The 13,606-nt window shown below is 34.6% G+C and overlaps 1 pseudogene; it reads right to left on the reverse strand.

Annotated features, from left to right (window-relative positions):
- Window positions 1-1,389: 1,389 nt before the first annotated feature.
- LOC122747482 lies at window positions 1,390-2,245 on the reverse strand (annotated as a pseudogene).
- Window positions 2,246-13,606: the final 11,361 nt, after the last annotated feature.

Here is a 13,606-nt window from a genome sequence, read left to right on the forward strand (position 1 = left end):
TTTGAATTTTGTTATAATTATGCGTTGAAGTTTTAATTTGGGGATATCTTTCAGAAGGTGATTGATGAAATCCTTCTACATCTATTTTAGCCTCTGGTTCTAGCATATCAGAAGAGGTTTTTCTTGATAATGTCTTGAAATATGATGTTAAGGGTAATTTATTTTTAAATTGTGGCTTTCAGGTAGTCCAATAATTGTCAAATTATCTCTCCTCTGTCTATTCTCTAGGTCAGTTGTTTTTTTCAATGAGATATTTCAAATTTTCTATTATTTTTTTCCTTCTTTTTATTTAGTTTTATTTTTATTCTTGATGCCTAATGGAGGCATTAGCTTGCCCTCATCCAATTCAAGTTTTTCAGGAATTATTGTTTTCAGTGAACTTTCGTACCTTTTTTCCATTTGGCCAACTCTACTATATAAGGAGTTATTTTCTTTAGTACATTTTTTTGTTTTGTTTTGTTTTGAGGCAGTCTGGGTTAAGTGACTTGCCCATGGTCACACAGCTAGTAAGTGTCTGAGGCCAGATTTGAATTCAGGTCCTCCTGACTCCAGGGATGTTGCTCTATCTACTGTGCCACCTAGCTGTTCCTTTAGTGCATTTTGTACATCTTTTTTTCCTTTTTTTTTTTTTGCTTTCTTTACTAAAGTTTTGACTCCTTTCATGATGCTCTTGCAAATCTCTCTTTTATTTTCCCTAATTTTCTCTATCATTCTTATTTCATTTTTTTTTTTAGGTAAAGCTCTCATCATATACTTAGCACATGGAACAGAAAAATGTCATTTCTTCTTTCCCACCCACCACAAGAATGCAGGTTAATTGTTAAAACAAAATTGCTGGGGCAGCTAGGTGGCACAGTGGATAGAGCACCGGCCCTGGAGTCAGGAGTACCTGATTTCAAATCCGGCCTCAGACACTTAACACTTACAAGCTGTGTGACCCTGGACAAGTCACTTAACCCCAATTGCCTCACTAAAAAAAAATTGCCCTCACCCAGAGACCTAACCTTAATGAATTCAATTTGAAAACAAACAAAAGGCAACTAGTAAAAAATAGTCCCACTTTCCCAAGCTACTACCCTGAAGTAATTCCAAAAGATGAATCCAAAAATCCCCTTTGGTTAGTTCTGCAGTGAGTGTGCACAATCAGACACATACACACACACACACACACACACACACACACACAAGGTCAAACACATTCACATGGACATCTACTCGGGTACAGCTGTGCAACACTCACATGATGGTGTCTTACATTCCCACATCCTGCCCAATGAAATGAGTTGCAAATCCATCCAGTGCGGGGCCATCCACCTACTTCCTCTGCATCAGGGCTAGAAAATAATGAGCCTGGAGAAAGGCAACAACATTCATGTTTGGAGGAGAAAGTCAGGAAAAGGAGTGTCTGAGCTGTGCCATCATTGGGCCCCTTGGAGAGGCAGAGGCTGCATGGCATGTGGCTGTGTCTTCCCTGCTATATATGCTCTGGGTGGCTCTGGAGGCAGGAAAGCATCTCATGGACTGGTCGACCTTCATAGTAGATCTGCAAAAGATCTTGGCAAAGGCAATCATCTCCATGAGCCCCAAGCGGATGATGGCAGCCTTGGTGTTGTCCCCACAGCAGAGGCCATCACAGAAGACAGATCCCACCACCATGGTATTCTTGAGTACCCCACACAGTTCTACAGTGTCAGCATCATCCATGCCAGTGATTCATAATTTGGAGTCTGGAGGAGATCCTTGAAGAGAAGCCCATCCTCCAGTACCTTGCTACTGATAGTGGTTTCACAAAACTTCCTAGTGGCCACCTCATTTGCGATTTTGGCATCAATCAGCACACTGCCATGATGCTCATCTTCTCTCTGATGATGTCAGAAATAAGTTTGAACACTTTGGTATCCTCATCAATTCCCTTGATGAGGGTGATCTCATTGCAGATCCTGTGAATGAAACTGGTGCAGGATCACAAAGATTAAGAGCTCAGTGTCTCCAACAGCATCATTAAGAATTTAAACAGCAATCACATTTTCAGGCAGCTTGTTTCCGGGATGGTACTTGACATTATCATGATCGTTACTGATGATGTCCATGAATTTTCCTCCATTCATCATTTCCTCAAAGACCCATATCTTTACCATTGGGCAAACTTCTGATGCTTCTTGACATTACTGCCAATGATTTTGTCCATGGCTGAGCCCCAGTTGCCTGAGCCTATGATGCACACTCTCAGGGGTTCGGCTGTCATGGTTGAGGACCAGCAGCAGCAGAGGTGGAAGTAGTAGCAACAGCACCAAATAGCTACAGCAGCAGCAGCCACCAGGCCCAGCACCAACCCACCCACTCTTATTTCATTTTACAAAATATTTTAGTTTTTTTTATGAATTCTTTTTTGGGCTGAGGCCAATTCACATTTTTCTTTGGCACTTCCAATGTAAGTGTTTTGATATTGTTCTTTTCTGACTTTCTAATTTAATCTTCCCTTCTAAATCATAACTTTCTAAGGTAATTTTTTTGTTTATTTTCTCATTTATAATGTTTTCCCACTTCGCAGCCTATTCTTGAGTTTTAATTTCATGTTAAAGTTGTGCTCTTCTCCTGGGGTGGAGGAGGAACTGTTCCAAATTTCAGACTTTTTTCACAACTAATTCAGTGGACCAAAATGTTTTCAGTTCTTCTAAAATAGTATGATATAAGAATTGGTGTGATCATTACCCTCCTGGCCTGTATTTTGCTCTGTGAGAGAGCACAAACATTTTTTTCCTTCCTTAGACCTATGTCCAGGATCCTGAATGGCCTACAACCCAATGCTTTTAATGTGCTAATTATGTTCCTCAATCCAGAACTGTGCCCTTGGTCTGTGATGTGGTTCTCTGTTTGTGTGATGCCCAGATATAAGACAGAAAATTTTCAATGAAATGTTTTAAATAAAATATAAAGGCTACCAGAATAAGTAAAAAAAAAAGCTTTAATATCAATAATAGAAATAATGCAATCTATAAATGAACTCCCAAAAGAGAAAAAATGCCTCAGGAATAGATTAACAAGTAAAGGCCTCAAAAAATAGTGATTCTGTTTTACAAAAATTGTTAGAAGAAAAGGGGGGTCAAGGATATTACCAAACCGCTTTTATGAGATAAATATGACCTTGATACCTAAAACACAGAGAAAAATGTAATATAATGTCAAACATGAATTCTAACTAAAATATTTAATGAGTATAAGCAAAGAGGCTGCAGAATTATGATTTTTAAAAAAATATATTATAATATCTTGTGTTTCCCCTTTTGATTTGAATTTAATTGAGAGAGGTAGAAGAAAAAATGGGAAGAGAGATTAAAAAGGATTTCCAAAGTCAATTGAGAGAGGTAGAAGAAAAAATGGGAAGAGAGATTAAAAAGGATTTCCAAAGTCAATTGAGAGAGGTAGAAGAAAAAATGGGGAGAGAAATGAAAGCAAAACAAGAAAATTATGAAAAAAGAATCAGCAGCATGAAAAAGAAAGCACAAAGATTGACTGAAGAAAACAATTACTTAAAAAAGTCATCTGGCCAAATGGAAAAAAAAAGACGCATAATATCACTGAAGAAAACAATGCCTTAAAAATTAAAATTGGACAGTTGGAAGATATTGTCTCCATGACACACCAAGAATCAGTCAAAAAGAATTTAAAAAATGAAAAAAAAAGAAGAAAATATGAAATACCTCATTGGAAAGACAACTGACCTGGAAAACAGATCCAGGAGAGATAATTTGAAAATTATTGGACTGCCTGAAAGCCATAATCAGAAAGAGGCTAGACACCATATTCCAGGAAATTATTAAGGAAAACTGCTCTGATATTATAGAATCAGAGGATAAAATTGTCATTGAAAGAATCCACCAATCACTTCCTGAAAGAGACCCCAAAAGGAAAACTCCAAGGAATATTGTAGCCAAATTCCGGAATTATCAGGCGAAGGAGAAAATACTCCAAGCAGCCAGAAAGAAGCAATTTAAATATCATGGAGCCACAGTCAGGATTGCTCAGGACCTGGCAGCTTCAACACTAAAGGATCACAAAGCTTGGAATAAGATATTCTGGAAGGCAAAGGAACTTGGGTTACAGCCAACAATCTATTACCCAGCAAAACTGAGCATTCTCTTTCAGGGGAAAAGATGGACATTCAATGACATTGGGGACTTTCAAGGTTTCCTGACGAAAAGACCAGAACTGAATATAAAATTCTATCTTAACATACAAGACTCAAGAGAAGTCTAAAAAGGTAAACAGAGGGGAAAAATAAATAGTTACACAATTAGGTTAAACTGTTCGCATCCTATATGGGAAGATAAAACTTATAACTCTTGAAAACTGTATATGTATTAGGGCAGACAGAAGGATTATACAAAGAGGTTATAAATATAAATTGTCTTTGATGTGATGACATAAAGGAAATTAAAGGGTTAAAAAGGGGGCTTATAGGGAGAAGAGGAAAGGGGAGGTGGAATGGGGTGAATTACATAATAGGAAGAGGTGAAAAAAAACTATTACATAGAGGGAAAGAAGGGAGGGATAAATATTGTTTCAACCCTACTCTCATTAGATTTGATTCAAAGAGGGAATAACTTATATGCTCATTTGGATAAAGAAAATTAGCTTATTCTTTAGTGAAGCAAAAAGGGAAGGGGAAAAGGGGGGAACTGATAGAAGGGAGGGCAAAAGCAAGGGAGAAAAGTGTAAAGGGGAGGGCTGATAAAAAAAAGGGAGGGCAGACTGGGGGAGGCAGGGGTAAAAAGAAAATCTTTGGAGAGGAGGAATAGGATAAAGAAGGGGGAAAAAGTACAAAGGGGATAAATAAAATGGAGGGAATAGACAGTAATAATAACTGTGAACTCTGCTAAAAACGGAAATGAATTGCACAGCGGATTAAAAAAGAGAATCTTATAATATGCTGTTTATAAGAAACAAATTTGAAGCAGAGAGATACACACAGAGTAAAGGTAAAAGGCTGGAGCAGAATATATTATGCTTCAGCTAAAGTTAAAAAAAGAATGGGTAGCAATCCTTATCTCAGACAAAGCACAGGCAAAAATAGATCTCATTAAAAGAGATAAGCAATGAAACCACATCTTGCTAAAAGTTACTATAGATAATGAAGTAATATCAATATTAAATATGTGTGTGCCAAGTGGTATAGCATCCAAATTCTTAGAGAAGAAGTTAAATGAGTTACAAGAGGAATTAGACAGTAATACTATACTAGTGGGGGATCTGAATGTTCCCCTCTCAGAATTAGATAAATCTAGCCAAAAAATAAATAAGAAAGAAGTGAAAGAGGTGAATAGAACATTAGAGAAGTTAGACATGATAGATGTCTGGAGAAAACTGAATGGGGATAGAAAGGAACATACATTTCTCTCAGCAGTACATGGCACTTTTTGAAAAATTGGCCATGTATTAGTATTAGGGGACAAAAACATCATAGTCAAATGTAGAAAGGCAGAAATAGTACACACATCCTTCTCAGATCATAATGCAATAAAAATTATATGTAAGAAAGAGCTATGGAAAAATATACTGAAAATCAACTGGAAACTAAATAATTTCATTCTAAAGAATGAATGGATCAAACAATAAATCATAGAAACAATCAATTACTTTATCCAAGAGAATGAAAACCATGAGACGACATACCAATGTCTATGGGATGTAACCAAAGCAGTGCTTAGGGGAAAATTTATAGCAAAATTTAACAAATTAAAAATCCCTAATTAGATACTAAACTAGAAATCCTGAAGATTAAATGAGAAATTAAGAAAATTGAAAGGAAGAAAACTATAGAATTAATCAATAAAAGTAAGAGCTGGTTTTATGAAGGAAAAAAAAAACAATAAAATAGACCAAATATTGGTTAATTTGATTTAAAAAAAGAAAGCCAAATTACCAGTATCAAAAATGAAAGGGGGTGATTTCACCACCAATGAAGTGAAAATTAAATCAATAATTAAGAATTATTTTGCCTAACTGTATGCCAATAAATTTGACAATCTAAATGAAATGGATAAATATTTACAAAGATACAAACCACCCAGGTTAACTGAAGAGGAAATAAAATCATTAAATAAGACCATATTAGAAAAAGAAATTGAACAAGCCATTAATGAACTCCCTAAGAAAAAAATTCCCAGGGCCAGATGTGTATACAGGTGAATTTTACCAAACATTTAAAGAACAATTAATTCCAATATTATAGAAATTATTTGGAAAAAGAGGTGAAGGAGGAGTTCTACCAAATTCGTTTTATGACACATATGTGGTGGTGATACCAAAACCAAGCAAAGCAAAAACAGAGAATGAAAATTATTGACCAATCTACCTAATGAATATTGATGCTAATATCTTAAACAAGTTACTAGCAAGGAGATTACAGCAAGTGATCACCAGGATAATACACTATGAGCAGGTGGGATTTATACCAGCAATGCAGGGCTGGTTCAACATTAGGAAAATTAGCAACATAATCAATCACATCAATAAGAAAACTTACCAAAATCATATGATCATCTCAATAGATGCAGAGAAAGCTTTTGACAAAATACAGCACCCATTCCTAATAAAAACACTAGAGAGCTTAGGGATAGATGGGGCTTTCCTTAAGATATTAAGCAGTATCTAACTAAAACCATCAGCAAGCATTATATGTAATGGAGATAAGTTAGAGGCCTTCCCAATAAGATCAGGAATGAAATAGGGATGTCCATTATCACTCCTAGTATTCAATATTGTACTAGAAATGTTATTGTTAGCAATCAAAGAAGAAAAAGGAATTAGAGGAATTAGAATAGGCAAGGAGGAAACAAAACTATCGCTCTTTGCACATGATATGATGGTAGAGAATCAACTCAAAAATTACTTGAAACAATTAACAACTTTAGCAAAGTAGCAGGATATAAAATAAATCCACATAAATCATCAGCATTTCTATACATGACCAACAAAGTCCAGATGTAAGAGATAGAAAGAGAAATCCCATTTAAAGCAATGGTAGACAACATACAATTCTTGGGCATCTACTTGCCAATGCAAACCCAGGAACTCTATGAACACAGTTACCAAACACTTTTCACACAAATCAAATCAAATCTAAATAATTGGAAAGATATCAATTGTTCATGGTTAGGCAGAGCTAATATAGTAAAAATGACAATTCTACATAAATTAATTTACTTATTGAATGCCATACCAATAAGACAACCTAAAAATTATTTTATAGAGCTAGAAAAAATAATAACAAAATTCATCTGGACAAACAAAAAGTCAAGAATATCAATGGAAATAATGAAAAAATGCACAGTAAGATGGGTTAGCTGTAGCAAATCTGGAGCTTTACCATAAAGTGGTAGTCATGAAAACTATCTAGTACTTTCTAAGAAATAGAGTGGAGGATCAATGGAATAGGCTAGGCACAGGAAACACAGTAGTAAATGACATTAATAATGTAGTGTTTGATATATACCCAAAGACTCCAGCTTCTGGCATAGGAACTCAGTATTGGACAAAAACTGCTGAGAAAACTGTAAGAGAATATGGCAGAAATTAGGCATAGACCAACATCTTACACCTTATACTAAAATAAGGTCAAAATGGGTACATGATTTAGATATAAGAGGTCATAACATAGGTAAATTGGGAGAAGAACAAATAGTCTACCTTTCAGATCTATGGAAAGGTGAGCAGTTTATGACCAAGCAAGAGATAGAATATATTATGAAATGCAAAATTGATGATTTTGATTACATTAAATTAAAAAGTTTTTGTACAAACAAAAGAAATGCATCCAAAATTAGAAGGGATGCAGAAAGCTGGGGAACAATTTTTATGGCCAGTACTTCTGATAATGGCCTAATTTCTAAAATATATAGGGAACTAAATCAAATTGATAAGAATTCAAGTCATTCCCCAATTAAGAAATGGTCAAAGGATATGAACAGGCAGTTTTCTAATGAAGAAATCAAAGATATCTATTCCCATATGAAAAATGCTCTAAATCACTATTGATTAGAGTGATGCAAATTAAACAACTCTGAGGTACCACCTGACAACTATCAGATTGACTAAAATGATAAACAAAAGTAAAATAATAAATGTTGGAGAAACTGTGGGAAAAATGGAACACTAATGCATTGTTGGTGGAGCTGTAAACTGATCCAACCATCCTTGAGAGCAACATGGAATTATGCCCAAAGGCCTATAAAGCTGTGCATACCCTTTGACCCAGCAATACCTCTTTTGGGAAAAGAACCCACATGTTCAAAAATATTTATAGCTGCTCTTTTTGTGGTGGCAAGGAATTTGAAATTGAGGGGTTGCCCATCAGTTGGGGAATGGCTGAACAATTGTGGTATATGAATGTAATGGAATACTATTGTGCTGTAAGAAATGATGAGCAGGAGGAGTTCACAGAAACCTGAAAGGACTTGCATGAACTGATGAGGAGTGAGATGAGCAGAACCAGAAGAACATTATACACAGTATCATCAATATTATGTATTGAGACTGGATTCTTCTCACCAACACAATGGTACAAGAAAGTTCCAGGGGACTCATGCTGTAAAAGGCTCTCCAAATCCAGAAAAAAAAAAAGAACTGTGGAATGCGGATGTTGATTGAACCATACAATTTTTTTTTGGTTTTGGTACTGTTGTTTTTCTATTTTGAGGTTTTTCCTTATTGCTCTGATTCTTCTCTTATAGCATGACCAATGCAGAAATATGTTTAATGTTGTTATGTATATGTATATGTATATGCGTTTGTGTATATATATATATATATATATATATACATATATATGTGTGTGTGTGTGTGTGTGTGTGTGTGTGTGTGTGTATATATAAAAACCTATATCAGATTGCCTGCTGTCTGTAGTGGGGGAGAGAGTGTAGGGAGGCAGGAAAATTTGAAATTGGAAACCTTATATAAACAAATGCTGAACACTATCTCTACATGTAACTGGAAAATAATAAAATACTTTTATTTAAAAAAAAGATTTTACATTTTACCAGGGATGTTACCTAATGCTAGGGAGTTCCCTATATCAATGAAACCATTGGCACAGTATCTATTTTTATAACTTTATTTGATGAATTTATTAATTTCTTGTGTGCCTTTTGAACACTTTATTCAGACCCTGCTTAGATACAAGAATCTCTTATATCTATTATATATGTATTTTCCTGATGAAAGATCACGTGAGAGGAATGACCTAAATCTTTATAAGCCACTTTGCATATAATGATCTAAATGTATGCTAGAGGCATTGAAACTTTTAATATGTTCTCTTATGTTTTCCTGCTTGTAATGCCTATTTTTAAAGACATGGCTTACTGCCCATGAATGGAATGTTTTTCACTTACACCATTTCATGATTATTGCATTTCATGGTTCTCAGTCCTACAGAATGTGGTACACAGGGTTTCAACTCCAATAATAACCTCATAATGTTGGTTGAAAAATAAAGTGATTTCTATTCTAATTGCACTGTCACTACAAATGACAGCCCCAAAGGGGTGATGGGATTGTTCTCCCTCTATAAAATAAATGGAATATAGATGCAGTATATAAATATTTATCTTCCTTCCAAGAAAGATGAAGTTATGCTAATGGGATATCATCTGCATTCTGTTCCAAGTATTGTTATAGGCTGTGTTTACTACCCTCTCAAGGACAGTGCAAATTCTTTTGTTTCATAGGTCCAGTCAGAAGTCATTACAAAAAAGAATTCATATTATGGGATTTTAACATTTACTTGTTTTTGACACACCAATACATTTAAAAACAATTTGTGTAAATTCAGTAAGATTTTGACACCCCCTACAAGAATGAGCACTGGAGTAAGAAATCATGCTCCATTTGATTAGATTTGGGCTAATAAAACTAAAATAATGGTTTTCTAGAATACCAACTGATGGTCAATATAATATATTATATATAGAAGTTCAGAAGCCAATAAGAGGCCTCTTAAAGAAATACAGCTCATGGTATTTGAAACTGCAACAATGAGTAAGTGCTACATGGCTCTTTAGCTGATCTCAGAATGTTAAATTGGAAACTGGTCAACCTTACTAAAACCAAGTCAGCCTTAGTTCTTTTTTCAAAGGTGAGTTTCTAAGTGTCTGCGGAGAATGAGTTTCTGTTTCCACAAATATTTTCTATGCATCAACAATATGCAAATTTAAAGTTATAATTGTGTAAATTGAGGTAGAATGTTATCTCTTTAAATAAAATGGTGTTGATAAATCAACTTGATATTTGTTTTTCTTTAATTTACATATATTTTTCTGGTCATTTAAAATAGAAATAAGATGAAGGGACGCAAGTCCCATTGTAGTAGGTGCTATCCAGAAATCAAATAAAAAGTTGTATTCATCTTTAATTATCAAATTTTAAGAAAGACCTTGTAAATTGGAGCACACTCAGAAGAGTGTGGCAAAGATGACAAAAATGTCTAGAAATCATTACATATTAAAATGATTGAGAGTACTCAGGGTGTTTTGCAAAGAAAAGAGAATACCTGCAGAGAAGTCATATTTCAATAAATCCAATGTATCTGGAATTCATAAAATGAGTATCCCATTTAGCTATGGGGACAGAATCCTATTAAGCATTCTCATCCCATGAAATGATCATTTATGAATTCTGAAATATCTATCAGAGGGCATATTTCCAAAGTGATAGGAACCTACCTCAAAGTCCCTTATCTAGCGTGGATAGGAAAGATCTCAAGCTATTTCTATTGTCCCTCACTCAATGTGTATTACCAGCCTACCTCCTTTTCTGTAGATACATCGTTTCAATGATATCTTTTATACAGCTTCTAGTATGTGAATCATTAATGATATTATTCTATAAACTGGTTTTTCCCACCAATAATTTTACCTTTGCCCTTCAAGTACCTAGTAATTTAATTTTATAGGTACAATGACATTTTGTCGTTATTAGCCGTAGTGTATTTTCAGAAGATTGGTATCTAAAAGTGAGTCTTTTGTTTAAGGAAGAAGATTGGATTAAAGTGTTGCACCCTTTTCCAAAAGAAATTTAGCCTTCCCTCTTTTTCTCCTATTCATTCTAACCCAAGACAAAGCCCTCCTTTTTCATTATTATATAAATTATTTTATTTTTTCTCTCTTTTTCTTCAGTATATAAGGAAAATATTTTTCTGTTACTTAAGAAAACAACTCATCATTTTACCTGTCAATAATTTTTTGTTGGTTTTATATGTTTGCTTCACTTCCTTATTTTTCAGTAATTACTTTTTTATTTGGTTGTGGTTTTTTTCTTATTTTACTTCCTTTTTTCTAGTTATTTAGAATTTTATTTTTCCCAAATTAAGTGTAAAAACAATTGTAATGTTGATTATTTTTCATTTCTATCTTATGTGGAAATTTATTTTTTAAATTAAGTGAACATCTAAACTGTTCTACTAAAACCACAACCAAACTTTAAATATCATAGTTATACAGAAGTGAGAGTAATATTGTACAAAAATCAACCCAATGCAGATTCACCTGAAAACTAAAAGAAGATTCAATTCAGTTATCTTTCCAGAATTTTTTTGCTACATTCAGTGCTGAGGTGAAACTAATAATTTTATGTCTGCCTAAAAAAGAAAAAGATAAATTTAAAAGACTTTTTCTCCCAATTCCTTCCCTATATCTTCAAGAAGCTTCATGTAGATTGGAAATATTTAAGTATGTATTTTATCTTCCAGGTTAACTTTTTTTTTTTTTTTTTTTTTTTTTTTTTTTTAGTGAGGCAATTGGGGTTAAGTGACTTGCCCAGGGTCACACAGCTTTTAAGTGTTAAGTGTCTGAGGTCGAATTTGAACTCAGGTACTCCTGATTCCAGGGCTGGTGCTCTATCCACTGTGCCACCTAGCTGCCCCCAAGGTAACTTTAAAAAATAAAATCCAATGGTCTCTTTGCCAAGAACACATTCCCATGATGAAAAATGGGCCATATTTGTAACATGCTATCTCTGACACCAAATAGACAAAATGGTGTGAAAATTATGGAGAAACTATCAAGGGCAAGCTTCAGTGTTTGTTGTGTGGCTCACCCATTTCCAATGAATTTAGCCAATTATAAAAACTTGAAAATTGGGTTAAAATTTTACTTGCCTATATAATATTTTCAAAAAATTATATTATTTAAAAACCATTTGTTTGTAATGTTTCCTCTTGCATTTTTTTGTTATTCAAATTTGTTCTCAAAGCAGACCAAAAACATCAAGAGGGTGATGTCTTGACTTTTGTATGAATTGGATATAACTGAGACAGAGATGTGCAAAGGCATCAGCCTTACTCTCTCATCAAAAGTCATAGAAGTCTAGGGGCAAGACAAAGGTCAGGATGACTGGCAATGGCTCAGAATACAGTGGGTGAGCTCGGTTCTTCTAAATTAAAGTTGTCCCAAGTCTAATTTTGTCTGAGGCCATGCGGGTTCAATGACTTAGGGCTAGGCAAGAATTGAGATAAAAGATGGCTCATCTTACCTTCGCAAAGTATTACAGTGTTTTGCTTAAACCTACTTCAAGTAGACCTTCCAAAAGGATCATTTTAATTTACATTTTAAAATATGTTCTGTCATCTAATGAACTTTCCTAAGCTACTGAAGTCCAATCTATCTATTGTTTGTTTGGTTGGTTGGTTTGTTGGTTTTTGTTTTATTTTTGTTTTTTGCAGGGCAATGAGGGTTAAGTGACTTACCCAGGGTCACACGACTAGTAAGTGTCAAGTGTCTGAGGCACATTTGAACTCAGGTCCTCCTGAATCCAGAGCTGGTGCTTTTTCCACTGCACCACCTAGCTATCCCCAATCTATATATTTTTAAGGGGCAAAATGTAACAACAGAGAGGGTGACAAGTAGAGATATTTAGAGGTGTGTTTCCTCAGAACTACTGAAAAGCCAACAGTAGATGGTGGTAAGTAGCAATTTAATAACCAAGGTCATCTGGAACATATCACTCCAAAGTCTCATTCTATTCATATCAATAGCTATTGAATATCTGCTCTTTCATATATTATACCAAAGGAGGTATCCTATTTTTAAAGATTAGTGTACAGATTTCAGGATATAGGAAGGGTGAAATAAAGAAAGTGCCTGGGAGCCAAAGTGGAAAAATATTAGTAGGACTTGCCTGAGCTTTCTCAAATTCCCTTTCAGACAACTACAAAAAAATAAAAGCACCACAAAACAAATTCTGGAGCTGCAGAACTAACAAAAAACTGTGTAAGACAATTTTCTAGCCCACAATAATTTGGAATATTACCAGGAAATTTTGGTTTTACTCAGACAAAAGGTGACCATAGTCTAGGTCAGACAGTATCCAAGCAAGAAAGAAGGATGCTTGGGGGCAGCTAGGTGATGCAGTGGATAATAGGACAGTAGAGGAAAATGACAAATGTTGTAGGGGATATTGGGAAAATGAGACATTAATGCATTGTTCCTGGAGTTGAAAACTCATTCAAACATTCTATAGAACAATTTGGAACTATGGATGGCCAAAGGACTATAAAACTATACATATTCATCGACCTAGCAATACCACTACTAGGTCAGTATTCAAAAAT

The sequence above is a fragment of the Dromiciops gliroides genome, chromosome 3, assembly GCF_019393635.1.
Source record: "Dromiciops gliroides isolate mDroGli1 chromosome 3, mDroGli1.pri, whole genome shotgun sequence".
Taxonomy (NCBI): domain Eukaryota; kingdom Metazoa; phylum Chordata; class Mammalia; order Microbiotheria; family Microbiotheriidae; genus Dromiciops; species Dromiciops gliroides.